Source organism: Rhipicephalus microplus, chromosome 9 (genome assembly GCF_043290135.1).
Source record: "Rhipicephalus microplus isolate Deutch F79 chromosome 9, USDA_Rmic, whole genome shotgun sequence".
NCBI classification, from domain to species: Eukaryota; Metazoa; Arthropoda; class Arachnida; order Ixodida; family Ixodidae; genus Rhipicephalus; species Rhipicephalus microplus.
In genome coordinates, this window is record NC_134708.1 from 37177854 (window position 1) to 37195922 (window position 18069).

Here is an 18069-nt window from a genome sequence, read left to right on the forward strand (position 1 = left end):
TTTGTTGTACTCACATCTCTTCTTTTGTTCTCCGTCTCTTTCTCTCCCAGCTACGTGTTCGTGTGTTGCTGTGTGTATGAGTGTGTCGGTATATCATTTTATAATCCCGTCTTAAATGTGATACGCCAGAGTGGCGTATCACAATCATACCGAGTGGCGCGCTTTGGTGTTGTTCGAATTCCCTGCAAGCATACTCGTCTTCAACCGTTACCATAAAGATAATATAGCTTTGCACGTTTTTTTAACTTTTATTAAAGTTCGTTCACAGTTAGCAACCTTAATATGAGATGGCTTCTCTTCAGGCAGTGATTGCTAAGAAATGGAGATCGAATGCATGATCTTTCACAAACTTAAACGCATGTGTTCAAGGTCTTCCGCACAACCGATGGCAATACGGGATCCGTTATTGCAGCATTTGCAATATGCACTTTGACATGTTATGTGCAGCTTCAGCAATCAACTATTTATTTTCACTTTACTTATTTTACATTTCTTTTTTTAGGTTTCCAGTAAGCTATAAGAATCAGCACAAATGTGTTTTTATTTTTTTAACACCACGGTGTTTGATGCCGGCGTGTACCACCTCTCCACTGATGCACTTCCGTCACGGAAGTGACGTTGAAGATTATATACTAAGATATTGCAAAGAAATAAACCAGAATGCAAGCATCTGTCGCGTCGCATCAAACAAAAAACCTCTCTATTCTAAGCGCCCGGCGCTAACCACCACCCCACAGAGCGCACATTGTGTGGTATGCTAACGGCAAGCCCCTTATACACATCATAAGCCGTTTGGCACTCCTCCGAGCTTCGAAACCTTAGCGCAGTTTTGTTATCAGTGGCAAGATGTCTTTACAAGGTCACGTTGGACGCACTCTAAAGGTCATCATCTCCACGAAGCGCCGCCTCCAGGAAGCGTGATCTCCCCGCACGCGCGCTTATCAGACTCGTGATTCAGTAGATGGTGAAGGTCACTTCGCACGCAGCCACGGCCTCGTTTACGAAAAGAGCGTGCTGCTGACGCATGACGCAGGAAGAATACTGACTTTTGTTCAAGCTTGTGCTGGGTATCTCGTGCGTTCGTTTCATGCGTCTTTCTGTTTGAACAGCGCGCTTTGAATGTCTATCTGTGACAGTTGTTAGTCCACGGTTGTCCTGTGTATGCTTTCGTGCGTGCTTTCTGCTTGAGGTGTGCGCTGCAAGTTTAGAACTTCCCGCCGTTCCTAACCTGACTTTGAAGTTTGTTGCTATTGTTGAAACACTGCAGAATATATGCTCATTTACCTCTGTAAAAGCACTGTTTCACTTTCATGTTATACCGATTCTTATATAGGTGGATCAGCTACGTTTTTTTACTGATATATTTATATTGAAAACCCATTTGCTTGTCATGGCATACAGGTATATCTTTTACGGGTCAAAACCATAAACAAGGTGGGTTGCTTGAGTAAACGTATCGACAACTAATCTTATGTTTTTTAGAGCAGCAAGGTTGCAGCCTTGAAAAAGACAGAGGATGCCATGTTCAAAAATATCCATTTCTTCAAGACTTTATCTTTTCTTAAGTTTATACCCTGTTCCTAGGGTAGTTAAGGACGGGAAAACACTCATTGAGATGCTGCTTTCATTCATCTCTGCCAAAAGCAAAGCATCTGTCTCCATCTATCTCCAACCTCAGACTGCCTGATGAACGTCTGCAAGCACGGTTCATGCGAGGCCATCGACGCGCGTCCCGGTTACCGTTGCCTGTGCGACCCGGGCTTCTACGGCGAGGCCTGCGAGCACTTCGACCCGTGCTCCGAGAACCCGTGCAAGACGTTCGGCACCTGCGTCAACACGGGCCACAGCGAGTACCGCTGCGACTGCTTCACGGGCTTCTCCGGCCGCAACTGCTCCGACTTCAACCCGTGCCTGCTCAAGCCGTCCGCTTGCCTCCACGGTGGCGTGTGCCAGTCCAACGCGTCGCACATGTTCACCTGCCACTGCGTGGACGGCTACTACGGCAAGACGTGCCACCAGTACGACCCGTGTTACTCGTCGCCCTGCTTGCACGGTGCCCGCTGCCTGAACGAGTCGGACGTGAAGTTCAGCTGCCAGTGCCTGGCAGGATACGCGGGTGAGTGTTGTCCGGCGTGTGTTATTAAACAGCCCCTGCAACACTTTTCTTGGTAGTTATCAAGTAGCTAGATTGGCACACATTAATAGTCTTACGAATATTACTGCAGCAAAAAACTCATTTTGCCATGAACGAGCGTAGTTAGACGGATCTGTCGCATGCTTTAACGCTTGCTCGCTCTTTTCTACCAGATAGCCCACTGATTTGATTGATTGATATGTGGGGTTTAATGTCCCAAAACCACGATATGATTATGAGAGACGCCGTATTGGAGGGCTCCGGAAATTTCGACCACCTCGGGTTCTTTAACGTGCACTCAAATGTGAGCACACGGGCCTACAACATTTCTGCCTCCATCGGGAAGGCAGCTGCCGCAGCTGGGATTCGAACCCGCGACCTGCGGGACCAGATAGCACGCTGAAAACTACGCAAGGAAGGGAGGGAGGGGGAGGGTGTATGACAAGGGGGCACGAAACTATAATACGTCCCTCTCGCTGCACAAACATTTTTGGGTTTTGATTCTCTCTCCCTTTTCTTTTTATCTTTTTTTTCGTTTGGACGCATGTGCTTGCAGAAGCTTCTCTGTGATGTACAAATCTGTTCTACTTTTAGGCGAGACAAACCTTGCCACCCGCTGAAAAGGGAAAGTGTGTAGAGTGTTGTTTTTTTTTTAAAGACGATGGTCTTTCGTGGGGACCTTCTATACCAAAATTTTTGTCTGTCTGTACAGTTGTCTGTTTGTTCGCAGTAACGTTACCCTGGCAGCTTGGGCTAGTTGGTATGACATGATGATTGTTATAGCGGGAGAACAGAACAAACACACAGAGACCTACGTGTCCTTTGTGTCTGTGTGTGTTTAGAAAAAGTGGGTAACGATTTAGAGTACTAGGTACTCTACTATGGGAGAGCTTAAAGCCGTCCCTCCTAAACCGCCATCAAGACGTAGTTCGTTCTGTTCTTGCGCTATAACTGTCATCATGTCACCAAACGATTCTCAGAACGGGCAACCTGATCCGCAGCACCCACTAATATTTCTCAAGTTTCAGCGTGCATACTTGTGCGATTGTAAATTGAAAAGTAATTATTACGCATATTTTAGGCACCATAACAACACGTCGATATTTTGCATGTGTATCTTTATACTAGAAAAGCCACACATAAGTAATTCTAAGGACCGTAGCGTTTATCTCGCTGCGCTGACAGTGCAACGAGATGCTCAACAAGGCAAGTGTTTCTGACACTTTGCTAAGATGACATGGTTATGGCACCTGACCGTCGCTTTGCGTTCTGCACCTTATCGCCTCCGAGACAAGCGCACATATATCTCCATGGTCGCACACTCCTTCCTTCGTTCGAAGATAACCGCCAGACGGTGCTCGTGTCTAACGTGCCTCGATGCGCTCGTTCACCTTCGCTGCGCGGATCGAGACTCTCAAACGCAACGCCTTCAGAATACAATTCAGCAATTTTCTCGCGCAGAACATCAACCAACCGTTTTGTTCATTCTCTTCACACGCAAGACTATCCTCTTTCCTCGACATTTGTGGTGAAACATGCAGATACGGGGTCATTTTTTTTCTTCTACGTACTTTTTACTAAATGATCACTTTCAGACCTTGCTTGTCTATGCAAACTGTGTATGCCGAGAAGAGAAAAAAACTTTACTGCCGCGAAATTTACAAATACTTGTGCAGTTCAAAACAAAACTCATTACCTTTAGAATTATTACCTTAAATACAGTTGTTTGTATTAAACTATTATTTGACATCATCTCGTAGGACAAACCCAACTTGTTTTTAAATCTCGAAAAATACATACATTGTGATATTATTATTTTTAGAAATTTAAGGCCGCAATTTAGGCAATTCCGGAGCGCTCCTGGTGCGTAGGAGATGCGATATCTGGGTTACGTCAGACCGCAAAAGCTCACGTTACAAACGTCAAAAAAAAAGCCCGTCGCAGCAGAGTCAGACCAGAAAAAAAAAAAACCAAGTCTTTCCGAATACCCTGTTTAAACACTCATTCTTAGTGGTAATGTTTACGCGCTTGTTCTTTTCTTAATTAAACTCAAGTGCAATGCAATGAACTATATCGTTCGTCTGCGAGAAGCGGTGCCGTACTGATTGCCGCCTATTTTTATGCCATACAGTAAAAGAAAAGGGTGAAAATTTTCATTTTCTTGAGAACAGCATGAACACAACATATACATCCGGTACATTAAACGGGGATAATATGGGGCGTATCCGGACATTTAGGACGATAGGACACAACGAAACAACAATATGAAACAATAGACCGTTTAAGTAGCACCGTTCTAAGGTAAAACAGTGTTAGAAGTCGAAATATCATTCTATAATGTCTTTAGTCAGTGGGTAGTGCATGCAACATGCAGAAGAAGGATCACTTATGAAAGGCATAGTACACAACACTTCATAATAATATATATTGTATAGAAAATATAGCAATTTTAGCCGTATAAGTGAAGAGTGGCCTCACGAATGAAAGGTTGAAAATAAAAACATGGTCTTTTCTTTTAGAATCTTCTGCGAATCTGTCATACGAGCCAAGTAGTCTGTAGTTAGCCAGAATACCAAGTGCCCGTCATTGCGCATAAATAGATGAATACTTTAGCTCGCGCGCACGGTGGAGCAATTATGAATGCCTGCTCCCAACAGTCGAGCTCCTACAATTGCATGCCAGGCGCCGTAACTCGCTATGTAAAAAATCGTAATAACAACAGTTGGAAATCAACATATATTGCACACAAACAGAGCAGATGACGACAGAATGTCAGAGGATGAATCATGCAACAGCGCTGCCTTACAACGAAAGCTCATTCGTCAAACGACTCACTATATCCTGCACAGTTAAAACGAAAGCAAGAAACAAAAATGACAAGCCAAAGATAAAAAAAGTAACACCATCATCACCGAAAATCACGCTCATTGCGCATGCAGTTATTCTGTTAGAAAAGCACCCTCCTTTTCTGACAAGGTGATGGACGTTTTAACTGCGCAAGTACATAGTTTGTGGCTTGATGAACAAACTTTTGTTGTACGTCAGCGCTGTTGTATGCTTTCTTGTCTGCCTGGTGTTTTGTCCTTAGCGCTATCGCTCTTCAATGTGTCGTACCAACACGTCCGAGCAAGCGCTTTAGCTAGAGTTAATTGACCTAAAACCAAGACTTGTTGGACGCCGTAGTGGAAGGTTTAGAGAATTTTGAATATTTGGGCTATTTTGCTGTTTTTATAATGGTCGTATCAATCTACAGCAAGAGGCTGAGTTTAGCCAGTTGGTCTGGTTTCATTTTAAAACTGCGCAAAAGCCGGAAGCGAAGGTGCTGCCAATTCTTTCTGCCTCTTTCGTCTTTTGTGCTCACTTTACTGAATGTGTTTCTAATCGGGATGGTTCGCTGCTCTACCATATAGTTGAGTACGAAATACTTGAAATTGTTAAACGCTCATTACAAACAGAAAATGCACCCAAACCTAAGCACACGGCCTTCTAGCATCAATAGACCTTTGGCTCGGGCTGGTTTGTGTTCTATCTCAGATGTCATATTTTTTTAATGCAAACAGGAAGACAAAAAAAAAAACTGGTTGTGAAGGGGAGAAGATAGTGCACAAGGTAAGCGCTAATTAAGGCCTCTAGTATTTCGGCCCCACTGAAAAGCAGCTTTACATTATTTTTTGTCTGCAAACGGCTACAAGAAGTGATATATTTAGGAAATAAAACAACGGCAATTGATCGAATAAATTTAGGATATAATGGACGATATCTTGAGATAGTCATATGGATCTCCTGAGTTTCATGTCAAAGATAAAGGCAGGGGCCTTCAACACTCCGGATTTGTGGATTGTAAATCACAAACCGTATGCAGGGTTGCTGGCCTTTTGCTCTATGTGTGTGCGAAGAAAACGCTTGTTTTAAACTTTTGTCGATACGGCTACATGAAATGTGAGGCCCAAGAGACGGCTTTGTGCTCTCGTATAGTAGAGTACCAGGTACTCTAAATCTTTAAAGACTTTTTCTAGAAGCCCCGCCGCGGTGGTCTAGTGGCTAAGGTACTCGGCTGCTGACCCGCAGGTCGCAGGCTCGAATCCCGACTGCGGCAGCTGCACTTCCGATGGAGGCGAAATGTTGTAGGCCCGTGTGCTCAGATTTGGGTGCACGTTGAAGAACCCCAGGCGGTCGAAATTTCCGGAGCACTCCACTACGGCGTCTCTCATAATCATATGGTGGTTTTGGGACGTTAAAACCCACATATCAATCAATCACTCAATTTTTCTAAGACAACGTCGTAGTACGCCGTAGGCATTTCCATGTTGTGAGCGGTGGCTGACACGTCAACTCGAACTCGTTCACCGCGTAATATTTGTCAACGGAGCCTCATCAAGTGTGAGGCCCACGGAGCAGCTTTACGTTCTTAATTAGTAGAGTACAAAGTACTATATGTTAATCAGTACTTTTCCTAAACACACTCGTTACCATAGCAATAGGTTCCAATGATTTACTGGGACGGCTTTCTGCCCTTCCATAGTAAATTACCAACTACTCTCAACCGTGAGCCCCGCCGTGGTGGTCTAGTCGCTAAGGTAATCGGCTGCTGTCCCGCAAGTCGCGGGATCGAATCCCGGCTGCGGCGGCTGCATTTATGATGGAGGCGGAAATGTTGTATAGGCCCGTGTGTTCATATTTGGGTGCACGTTAAAGAACCCCAGGTGGTCGAAATTTCCGGAGTCCTCCACTACAGCGTCTCTCATAATCATATGGTGGTTTTGGGACGTTAAACCCCACAAATCAATCATTACTATCAATCGTGAAACACTTTTTCTTGACACACCTTACAAAACCCATTTCCCCATCCGTCACCACTGAATCTCCGTTTTATAAGGCTCATTTGAATTTGCTACAGTATGTTGTTGCCACAGGAGCACGAAATTAAATCCCACCATCGCCCCAAGCTCGAACCTCGGGGTCCGCCTGTTGAAAACCCTTCTGCGCACCCCAAAGTGTGCATAATGCCTGACAAATGTGTACTGGGTGCCTCGCTTATCAACAGAATGACAAATGGCATAATGACATAATGGGTGGTTCCCTAACCTCGTGAAAGTTACGGTTGGCGGGCTACATTGCACCGCTGCACCTATAACGTACACGCCAAGTGACCTTACTCGAGCCCAAGAAGTTTGGTGAGCAAGCTTCTAAAACTGTCTGCGGTTTTTCATGCAAACACTCTGGCAAAACTACGCTGCATGCCGTCGTGTAGAGTTGCAGAAACTTGTTCTTTAGCGTACAATTACATCGTGCTGTATACGGGCTCCAAACATTCTGCCTTCATCTAAATGCGACCAACGCGACCGGCATCGAACCAGCGACGTTCCGAACACCAGCACGTCAGCTGCCGCTATATACAGATCATTGTTACGCATAAACACAGAAAGAATGACGCCCCAAGCTCGCAGGGTGGGATGAAATTATACTCTGATTTAAACGTTAAAAGCATTCAATAACGCAGCAGCAAGAGGGTAACGAACAAAATAACTATTTGCAATCCTGCGAAAGTGCAATCCTGTGAAAGTCTGTGAAAGTTTCGGCTGCGCAAAAAAAAAAATTGAAGGCACGATAAACCAACCTTAACTTCGCCTAATGGCACTCTAGTTAGCGCTGTATTACTAATTAGTGTTGTACTCTCAGTCATTCAAGTTAAGCTGGTGAAATCACCTTTATCGCTCCATATGAGGTGTCGTCTCTTTCAGCGTTCGAAGTGGCTTCGGCGCTGCATTTAGTACGTACGGTTGAAAAAAAAAGGCACCTGCAAGGTTTGTCTGCCCAGGCTCAAGCCATGCGGGTATTAAGTGCTGTGAACAAGAGCCATTTCGCTGCACGGGCACTGTAGAATACCCCCAGTTGGTAATATAGAATCGAGCAATTCAGAGTGCTCAGCCATCGTTCATTGAAAAGGACCAGTTCTGCGTTGCCGTGTCAGTATATTGCTCCGATTTCTATGCATTTTAGTATAATCAGTGGGACGCTTAATGTTCGTGCTTGTAGAGCCTACATCGCTTCTAAATATTGTTTGGAGTTTACTCAGCTTTAAGTGCACCGGGTGTCTGAGTGATCTGGTTCGCAACCTTCCCCAGTCTCCTTCCTGACATTTGTCACGTGGTTTTGTGTGGTGGTGTGCATGCTTAATCTCTTCTTGCCTATATTTGTTCATTAAGTCGTGGTGCGGGACCAGTCTGTCCCAGGCGTTTTGAATCGCCACTTCGTCACCGTCGCCTTCTCAGTAGTCCGCGATGCTGCACGCAACTACGGCAGCCCACATCAAACGCAGCTCCTGATTTCCACATCATCTGGACTCTCTCCGCCTGTGTAGCTCCCTTCTAGTGCGACGTTCCGGCTAATGCGCTGTGTCGTGCAGCTCCCATCGGGCATGCCCGCGTGCCCCTGTTGTGGGTGTATGGGCGTATATAGTCCACTGAAAGCTCGACACGAGCGCTGGCCAATGGTTCGCACTAATTCCTTCTGATGTGTTCCTCTTTCGCCTTTCTCGGCATACGAATATCAAATAGGACTCGCAATATTTCACTGTGTGCTCGCACAGCAAAGGGCCCACTTGTCGTGGTGTGCCTTTAATCTTTTTGTCGTCGCACTGTCATAACGGGTACATTATGTGGCGCTAGCGGATAGCTCCATCGGCATCAGTCGTTAAAAGGTTGTCCACGTTTGGCCGCGTACGGTTTGCCATTCGGGTACGCTTCGCCGTATGTGCATGGCCGGCTAGCAACTAATGTGCGGAAGGAAGTTGAACTAGATGAGTTAGTTGGATAATCGATGTACAGGATATTGTTCGTGACCGCCTGAGGTTGCTAGAACGCGTAGCCGAACGTTGTGTAGCTTATGAATAAGTAATTGCTTTTTATAGCGCACACATAAAGAAGTTCACACGCAGTGTGCCACGGATTGTTCCGATGGCAAAAAACATGTTTGCGATATTATTTTCCTCAAATAATTTTCAACAGAAGTTATTTGCTGCCAACGCGGTCTTAACAATATTTTCTCAAATATTTATATACAAATTGATGCCCTTATCATCGGAAAACCTGGTACTAAATGCCACGACACCAGGAAAATGTGAATCATGAACTCACCGATTGGTATTCGCAAAAAACAAACAAACAAACAACTGGAGTTAATCTAACGAAAATATAGGGCCTACCTGCTTGTAATAAATACAATAAAAACGAAACCCAGGAAAGTGACCTTTTAATAGTCTGCTCACCTGACGCAAATGTGCAAGTTTGTGTAGGACAGAAAACACACCTCAATCCTGTGTTTACGCGCATGCGCACGTGCATGCGCGAAAATGATTTCGTTTCACGAAGAAAACCATATGAACGTGTTTTGTTTCATCTTTTATCGAAGGAAACCTCTGCGAGCAGAACATCAACGAGTGCCTCTCAAGTCCGTGCAAGAACCGCGGTGAGTGCGAGGACGGCATCAACAGCTTCACCTGTCACTGCCCTCCTGGTTACGGGGGCCCCCTGTGCGAGCTGAGAGGTGAGCAACGCATCATGTAATGACTTTGAACAAAGCCCATGCTGAGCCAATCAAGGGGATATGCAATCTGTATGGTCTAGGACCGAGGAGGATTAAAGAAAAATTGCAACTTTTTATCCTCCTTGTCTAGGACCACGCTTAGTGGAGAAACTCTTGCAACAAGTAAGGACATGCAGTGGCACGTGGTTAACGATTCGAGTGGTGCTTTGCTTAGAAGCGGACCCCCCGATAGGTGACAGTGTCAGCCTTCAATGAACTTACAAGTCTGCATCAAGATGACGGGAAAATATATCCTATACCCCATAACAAGCTCGCGAAAACGAGATCACGATACTCCAACTACTCCAATGAAGTTGTTACTTTATCCTTCTTGCAATAACCTAGCGAATGTCATTCCAGTTTTGCAGCGGTCACGTGTCTGAAAAAATCCCAAGGTCTCTTTGCATTTTTCTAGAATCACTCGAAGGGGGAAGGCGTCATCACGTGATGTGACATGGCATAACTACGTCCCAAATTTAGGTAGCATGGGATGTCATGATGCGAAACAGTCAGTGGGACAAGGTCATGTGGGCTTTTATTGTGATGTTGCGAGAACCTATGACACCTTGCGGGAAAGGAACGTTTGGAAGGTCTCGCGGACGCAACTGTCAAGAAAGGCAATTATGGCCTTCGCCTCAAAAATAAACAAGCGGTGTTTCTCTCAAGCGTGGCTTGAGGATCGCGATGTTGGGGTTCACTTTGTATGTCTGGCGTTAGGATCGCTGAAAAAAATGGCAGTATATCCACGGAATAAATGATGGAGAGTGGGGCGAAGCATTCGTCCGTCCATTCGTTCTTGCTTCCGTTCGTCCATGCGTCCATCTGTGTGACCGTCCATGCGTCCATCCGCCCGTCCATGCGTGCGTCTCTTCGTGCTTCCGTCCCTGCGTTCGTCCATGCAGCCGCCCCTGCGTCTGTTCACGCGTCCATCCATGCATCTGTCTGTGTGTCCGTTCGTCCATCTATTCAACACTCCAAGTACCCGCATCTTTTCATCATATATTCCCCATATAGAACAACCGCCATCAAGGGGACATTCCAAGGACTAAACGAGAGGTGGCGCACGCACACTTTCTCACGGCTTGCGCTTCGGGTCAACTTCCCACCTTTTTTTGGGGGGTGTAGCTCAGAGGTAGAGCGCTTGCTACTTCCCACCTTTAACCACCTCGAGTTCATGGTATATATTGGTTAACTGTATTCATGGCACTGCGGCCCAACGCTCGCTAAACCTTTCTAAAATCAAGGTGGTTACGCCCAGCGAGTATAACGTAGCAACCTTTTCCTGTCAGATAGTGCTCAATGTACATGGCAATCGCTGCTAATGGGAAATGAGAGACAGGAGAATTCGGCTTTTACTTTCTTACGGCTTGCGCTTCGTGTCTACTTCTCACCTTTAACCACCTCGAGTTCATGGTATATACTAGTTCATTGTAATCATGGCACTGCAACTCAACGCTCGCTTAACTTTTCTAAAACTAAAGAGGTTACACCCAGTGAGTATAACGTAGCAACCCTTTCTTGTCAGACAGTGCTCAATGTACATGCCAATGGCTGCTAATGCGGATTGCAGCGTGCACGTTAACTAAAAGCCGAATGCTCCTGTCTCTCATTCCCCCTTAGCAGCCATCGACATGTACATTGAATGCTATTTTTTATTGTTCGACAACGCACAGAAGAAATTCTCTCACTAGCACCACCTTGGAGGTCAAAATGTTATACTTGTTACACACTACAACGGCTACGAGGGACAAACGGGTGCCGTTATAAGAAGCTTCGCCACTAAAAATTACCCGGTAACTGCGTGCTTCTCGAGAATGGGGTCGAAAGTCGTAGTCTTCTGTTTGGAGAGAGAGAATAAAATGTTTACATAACGTTCGACGCGATAAAATCGGTGAGTGCAGCGTGAGATAAACGTCACCTGGTAAGAAGAAACGAGTCTAAGGACACCATTGCAGGACATTAATGCTTTTCCTTCCAGCTCCTTTCCATTCGGCCGGTTCAGAACGTCTGTGTTAGCCATTGTATTGGCTGAATTACAGTCGGGTTAATTTACTGGCAGAACTTTTGCCGACATGGCCTCATGAAATGTGAAGCGCACGGGACGGCATTTTGCTCTCCCATAGTAGAGTACCGACTACTATGCATCGTTAACAACTTTTTCTAAACCAAGCTCCATCGGCGATGCGCGCCACAAGTTCAGTGCCACAAAGACTCCACCCGAGTCAGCGTAATTTTTGTCGACACGGCTTCATCAAGTGTGACGGCCACGGGACGGTTTTATGCTCTGCAATAGTAGAGTACTAAGTAATCCAAATCGTTAACCACTTTTTCTAAGCACATGCTCTGATACGGCTTCTTGCCCTCTCGTAGTAGAATGCGACGTACTCTGAATCATTAACCACTTTTTGTAATCACACAGCACATTTCTGGTACGGCTTTTAGTAATTTGGACTGCCACAGCTTTCCCACAGTTAAGTACAATGTGCTTGAAATTGTTGTGACACTTTTTTCCAAACACACATAAGCAATGTTGACAGCCGGTAATATTTGTCCATGCGGCCTCATCAAGTGTGAGGCCCACGCGACGGCCTTTAGCTCTTCCATAGTAGTGTACCGAGTACTCTACAATGTTAACAACTTTTTTCTAAACAACGAATTTTTTCAACACACCTTCAAGCACCACATGTATATGAAACGGCTTTCTGCTCTTCCATAGTAAAGTACCGATGCTCTGAACAACTCAACACTTTTTCATACACACAATTGTAGAGTAAATCGTTCTCTGAATCGTCGAACATTTGCTCTAAACACACTGAATTACCTTACTGACTTTATGTAGAGTTCCGGCCGCTCGACGAAAAAAAAAATAGGTGGGGCCCGTCGCATGCCCCGAAAATTGCGGGTGACCCATAGTTGAGTTGAGCCTACTGCCGCGGTGGCACCATTAGAGAGTCGTAAATATATTGAGCGGAGAAAGCACTAGTTTCCTTGTGTTGCGGGCTTTCTCGAGCAGTATTAAACTCTTGGAACGCCATCAACACTCGTTTGTATGCCTTATTCTTTTTCCACCAAAAAAAACCCTCTGCTCTGATTATTGGTATTTTTAAAGCCATTCCATATTAACGGAAACTCGCGGTAGCCGACGTTGATATTTCTTTCTGTCGTTCAATATTGCCACGAAGGCCAGCGGCTTCTCGGCATGCTAAGATAAAGATTCATGCAACATCTCGCGCACATCAGAACTTAGTTTGTGTGTAGGTGTGTGTGTGTCTGTTTTCTGTTGTGAAGACACTTGACTATTCGCCAACTAGCACCTACATGGGCGGAACAGTCAGATCAGCCTTCCCACTTCTGCCTGTGTGTTTTAGAGTGACGCAATAGGCCACACCTTATCTTTTAGGGGTGAAGCTCCTTAGAGTGTGGTTCGTTCCCTCGTAATGTTGTGTTGTAATAGTATCATCTTCTAGTTAGTTTTAGAAAATTTTCACTAAATGACGTGTGTATATGCCCTTGAAATTATTATCAATAGATGGCGGAAGTAGTTTTCATATAGTTGATTATTAAAGAGGACTGAGTGCGCTGTTAAAACAAGAAATTCACCGCATTATCACGTAGGCATGATGTGTGGGGCGGAGCTTCTGTGTCTGTCTGTCACACAGACAGATAAATGGACGGACAGACCCTCCGCCCCACTCATCAATAAATCCTTGAATATGCTGTCACATCTTTATTTATTTAGTTGCCATGGCTGACTATTCAGCACTATAAATGCTCAACGAGTTTGTCTAAACACATTTAGTCCATCTTTATAAGGCTCTATAATAATGCACAGGATACATATTGTGTTTTTAAACTCTTTTGAACCACGCACGGACTTACCCAAATTTTTGGGGTCTGAATTCTGAGCTTTCTGCGCGTTCAGCCTTTCGAACACTTGACATCTTAAATATGCTGGGCTCAGCACACGATACTGCTAACATTGTAGTGCCTCCAGTTATCGCTGTCCACTGTTTATGAGGACTCGAACCACGAACCATCGTAGGTTGATATGGTTTCGAAAACATTGGCTCAGGATATGTGTAAACACTAGAAATACGAGCTTTCCAAGGATGTAGGGTATCGAGTCTATTTTCGGTAGTGGTTAAGGCAAAGGTTAGGGTTGGTCGTAGTAAAGGATGGAGGAGCTAGAGCGGTCACAAACTTTGCGTAGCTTCTGCAGACGTCTTAAAATCGTGTTCGCAGTTCTAGGAGGTTTGAATCTTTTTATATTGATGATTGTCGAGGTTTTACTTCCCGAAACCACGATGTCACCATATGAAACACTCTAGTGGAGGGCTTTGGACACTGTGACCACCTGGTGTTATTTGACGGGCAATCATCTCTAAGCCCAGTAGCCTCTAGAATTTCGCCTCCTTTGTAATGTGGCCGACTTGGTAGGTATTCGAACCCGTAGCCTCCGAGTGAGCAGACGAGCTCTGAAACACAACAGTGGTGAGCTCACTGTAAAAATCATTCATATGTAATGTTGCCATGCGTGCGTAGCGGGCAGCTGCTTTCAGAGAAATCATTTTCAGGGCTATATTACGGTTTCGACGATGCCCTACTAGGGCTGCAAGGATATTCTAAAACACAATCCGAGCGTTCGCTTCACGCACAAGGCTTGTAAATTGCAATATAATATCACCGAAAATAAGTTTCGCAACTACACAAGAGGACGAGAAGGAGTTGCTCAACGTACACATGAACGAGAAGAACCAGACACCACAGGCGCAAGATTAAGTTTTGCTGCAGAGACCACCATGCCCAAGTCTCATGTCTTGCGTTGGGGTCGCGCAGGTCCTACGTTTCATACACACTAAGTCGAGAAGTATGTTTGTTCCAAACGCCAGCGCCCACTGCCCCTTGAAAGCCAGCAAAGCCGAAGGGCTCATTTGGCATTCAGAGTCGGCGAAGCAACAGCGAAATGGCAGCATCTGTAGTTAGAGGCAAATGTATGGACATGAACGCCAACAATTGATGATGTTGATTGATATGTGGGAATAAACGCCCCAAAACCACCATATGATTATGAGACACGCAATAGTGGAATATTCTTCGGAAATTTCGACCACCTGGGGTTGTTTGACGTGCGCAACGCCAGTGAGGAGACTTAGGCACACCATCCTCAGTGCAGCGGAGAGTTGAAAAAAAACAGGAGAAAAAAAAGCAGCCGACACAAAATAGGTAATAGCAAAAGAATTCATATAATTACAAGCACAGAGCAGAATATATTATAAAACAATACATAATCAAACAAAATCGACAGGAACAGGAAAGATCAGATAAATTCAAATGAATCAATGGTCTGCAAAAAGGAACGACGTTCAGCCTTTTGGTATTGCATAACGAAAAGAAAAACCGCGCTTGAAAGGCGGAGGAAAGTAAACAGGACCCGATGCGCATCGTGTGTTACTCTTTATTTGTCCCCGTCATTTAGGCGCAGTTCGTCCTTTCGTTATGAAAATATCCGCAGTTCGTACAGGCACGGCGTAGAGCTATCACTCGGGTCGAAACTGGCTCAGGATTTGTCCACTGCTTACACGTTTTCTCTCCCAACAGACACGTGCCCGGAGGAACTACAGCAGACGGACAAGGGCCCCTTCCACTGGCAACCCACAGCTCATGGTTCGGTGGCCAAAGTTGAGTGTCCGTACGGAGCCTACAACCCGGCCAGCGAGTACAAGTACGCGAGACGGAAATGCCGGCTCTTGCCCAGTGGTCAGACAGGATGGATGAAGGTGTCTGCGCAGCACTGCCGGTACAAGGTGAGGAGAGCGTACGGGTGTACACGCCTTTTATGCATTATTCTTCTGTGTGTGTCCTGTCACCGCACAAGGCAGTGTGAAGAGTGACGCATTGGGCCGTATACCATACCCACCTATCATCATCATATCTACATCTATTTGTTTTTCTCTCATTTCCCTCTTCACCCGTGAATAATAGCAGCCTAGAAACATGCTCCATACGAGCTGACCTCTCCTTTGGCTCGTCATTACACATCATCACCTTTCATAAGCCACTTGTGCTTACTTCATAAGCATCATAAGCCATTTGTGCTTATTTGTCTACGCATCTTGTTCTTGGTAGTCGTATCGACTGTGGTTAAGAAACAGCAAGATATATTGAGGTTAGGAAGATTTGAGCCATCTGACTAGTACGTGTGTCGTCACTTCATATTGAAGTGCACTGTTACAATATTGTATATTATATTTTTGCTTTCCAAATCAGCACAAAAAGTAGTGTTCTTTTCAACCACTCCGGCAGCAATAAAACTATAGCACACATTCGTGCTCCCCGCACTTGCTAAAGCACGCGCACACGGCTGCTAGTTGCTGAGATGACTCTCCTTGACTACGGTGTAAAATACATACACCGTGGCCTTGACATAAGACCTCTGTCGAATCAGCCAGTGTTAGAAGGCTGAACTGAACTGGCATCAAACCGGAAATAAATTGAGGCCTTCCTCAATGGTCGGCGTGGCAGTGGCCTATCGAATAGGCCGAGCTGTGCACCTTATTATTTTTTCCCCTTTTCTCACTCTTTCTGTTTTTTACGATTTCGTTTGCATTTTTTTTTCCTTAGAGATAACTTTTGTTTCCCTACCCTTGGCGTATAGTAGAGAGCCGGATGCTATTATTCTGATACCTTCTTTGTCTTTGTCTCATATTATTATCTCCCCGTCTTTTACTGAAGGACCTTCTATGTTCGGCGAATAGCACAACATGCCGATTCTCTGAAGCCGCGTCAAGAGTACAGTTTTTCTTTTTTCGGAATGAGCGTAACAGAACTGCCACATATTTCCATCCAGATATTTCATTTTATTATTGCAAAGCAACATGGATGACTTGCGGCTACGTAGATACTTGCTTACAATTTAAGAAAGACAAATTTTTCGGTATGCACAACGTGCATGCAATCTTTAACCGTTAGGCTCTGATTTGAGAAAATTGGTTCATGGCGAAACGTGACTAAGATAAGAGATGAGCGTGAACCACACAGTTGGTATTCAGCGGTCGTGTGTCGTATGTGTTCTCCATCCCTCAACTCAGTCGCGCTGTGCTTACCTGTAGAGCGTAATTTATTTGTCACATTTTGATTATTTTGATACGTCAGTCAACCACTTGTCACAATAACGCAAAGATAACGTTCCCGTGTAACACTCGTGCAATCAAACCATATTTATGGTTTGGCTTTACAATCCCACAAGTGCCTGCCTGTAAGGCATCCTAATCGATGTTGCATCGTCGGAGCAGGCATCAGGGGAGATTATTCTTTGTCATTTCCATTTCATGCACGCGTCATGATATTCAAGGTTTCACGACAGTTTGACTATGTGTCAATGTATTTTTTTATATTTATATTGTGCAGAGCTTTCAGACGGCAGAGAACATCACCTCCGAGTTGGAGTTTCTGACGCACGATCCGAGCAACATCAGCCCGGATCAGCTACAGAGCTTCGCCGATAAGATTGAGCCTGTCGTCGAATACGCCATCAAGGACATCAAGGTGAGCGAACTACGTGTGCTCGTGTGTTTGAGGAGTATTCGTAAATGATAAGCCAGCGATAAGCGGCCAATTCACGAAGAACGTGAAGAAGCCATCACGCGCTGTTGTATTCTTCTTGTGGAACGCCTTTTGGAGTTCATTTTTTCACTTACGAATAGGCGTCACCCACCAACCCAACGAGGTTCTCCATCAGGATAAGATGGAGAATTGATGAGATAAATATTGTCGAACCGGGGATGTCAGAAAATAATTTGACAAAGGGTCTTTTAGGGGCGAAACTCCTTATGCCGTGGGTCATGCGTCTGCGATGTACGTGGTAGTAGTAGTAGTCGTCGTAGTGGTATTTAGCCACCTCTAGTTTACTCCTTGGAATGTCCGCTGCATGGCGGTCCTTCACTAAACCAACTAAGACTACACTAAACCTTCATTTTTAAGAAACTTTGCATAAAAGGCGCGCAGTAATGTTGACTAATTGCGTTGTTACGATGCCCTCGTCCAGAATACTTGATGTCCTAGCATTCACGTTCAGAAGTAGCGCTAACCTTACTGGCACCTAGTGGACGAAGCTTGTCTAATGTAATGTAAAGGAGGTGACATAAAATGTTGTAATCGATCAGCGGTCAAGATGTCAGTGTTATATTTTCTATTTGTTCATAATGAACAGTCGCTGCAGCATGCCCTTGATACTTTCCACCATTCCGGCATTATCTCCGGTGCAAGGTTAAACTTTTCTAAAAGCCAGTATTCCTTTATTGGCAACCCCACCCTCGTATATTAGCATCTTGTCGCCTTTACAATGATCTCGT

At 45.0% G+C, this 18069-nt stretch overlaps 1 pseudogene; it reads left to right on the top strand.

Moving 5' to 3' along the window:
* LOC142772226 (uncharacterized) overlaps positions 1 to 18069 on the top strand; it is a 77354-nt pseudogene that overhangs the window by 29169 nt on the left and 30116 nt on the right.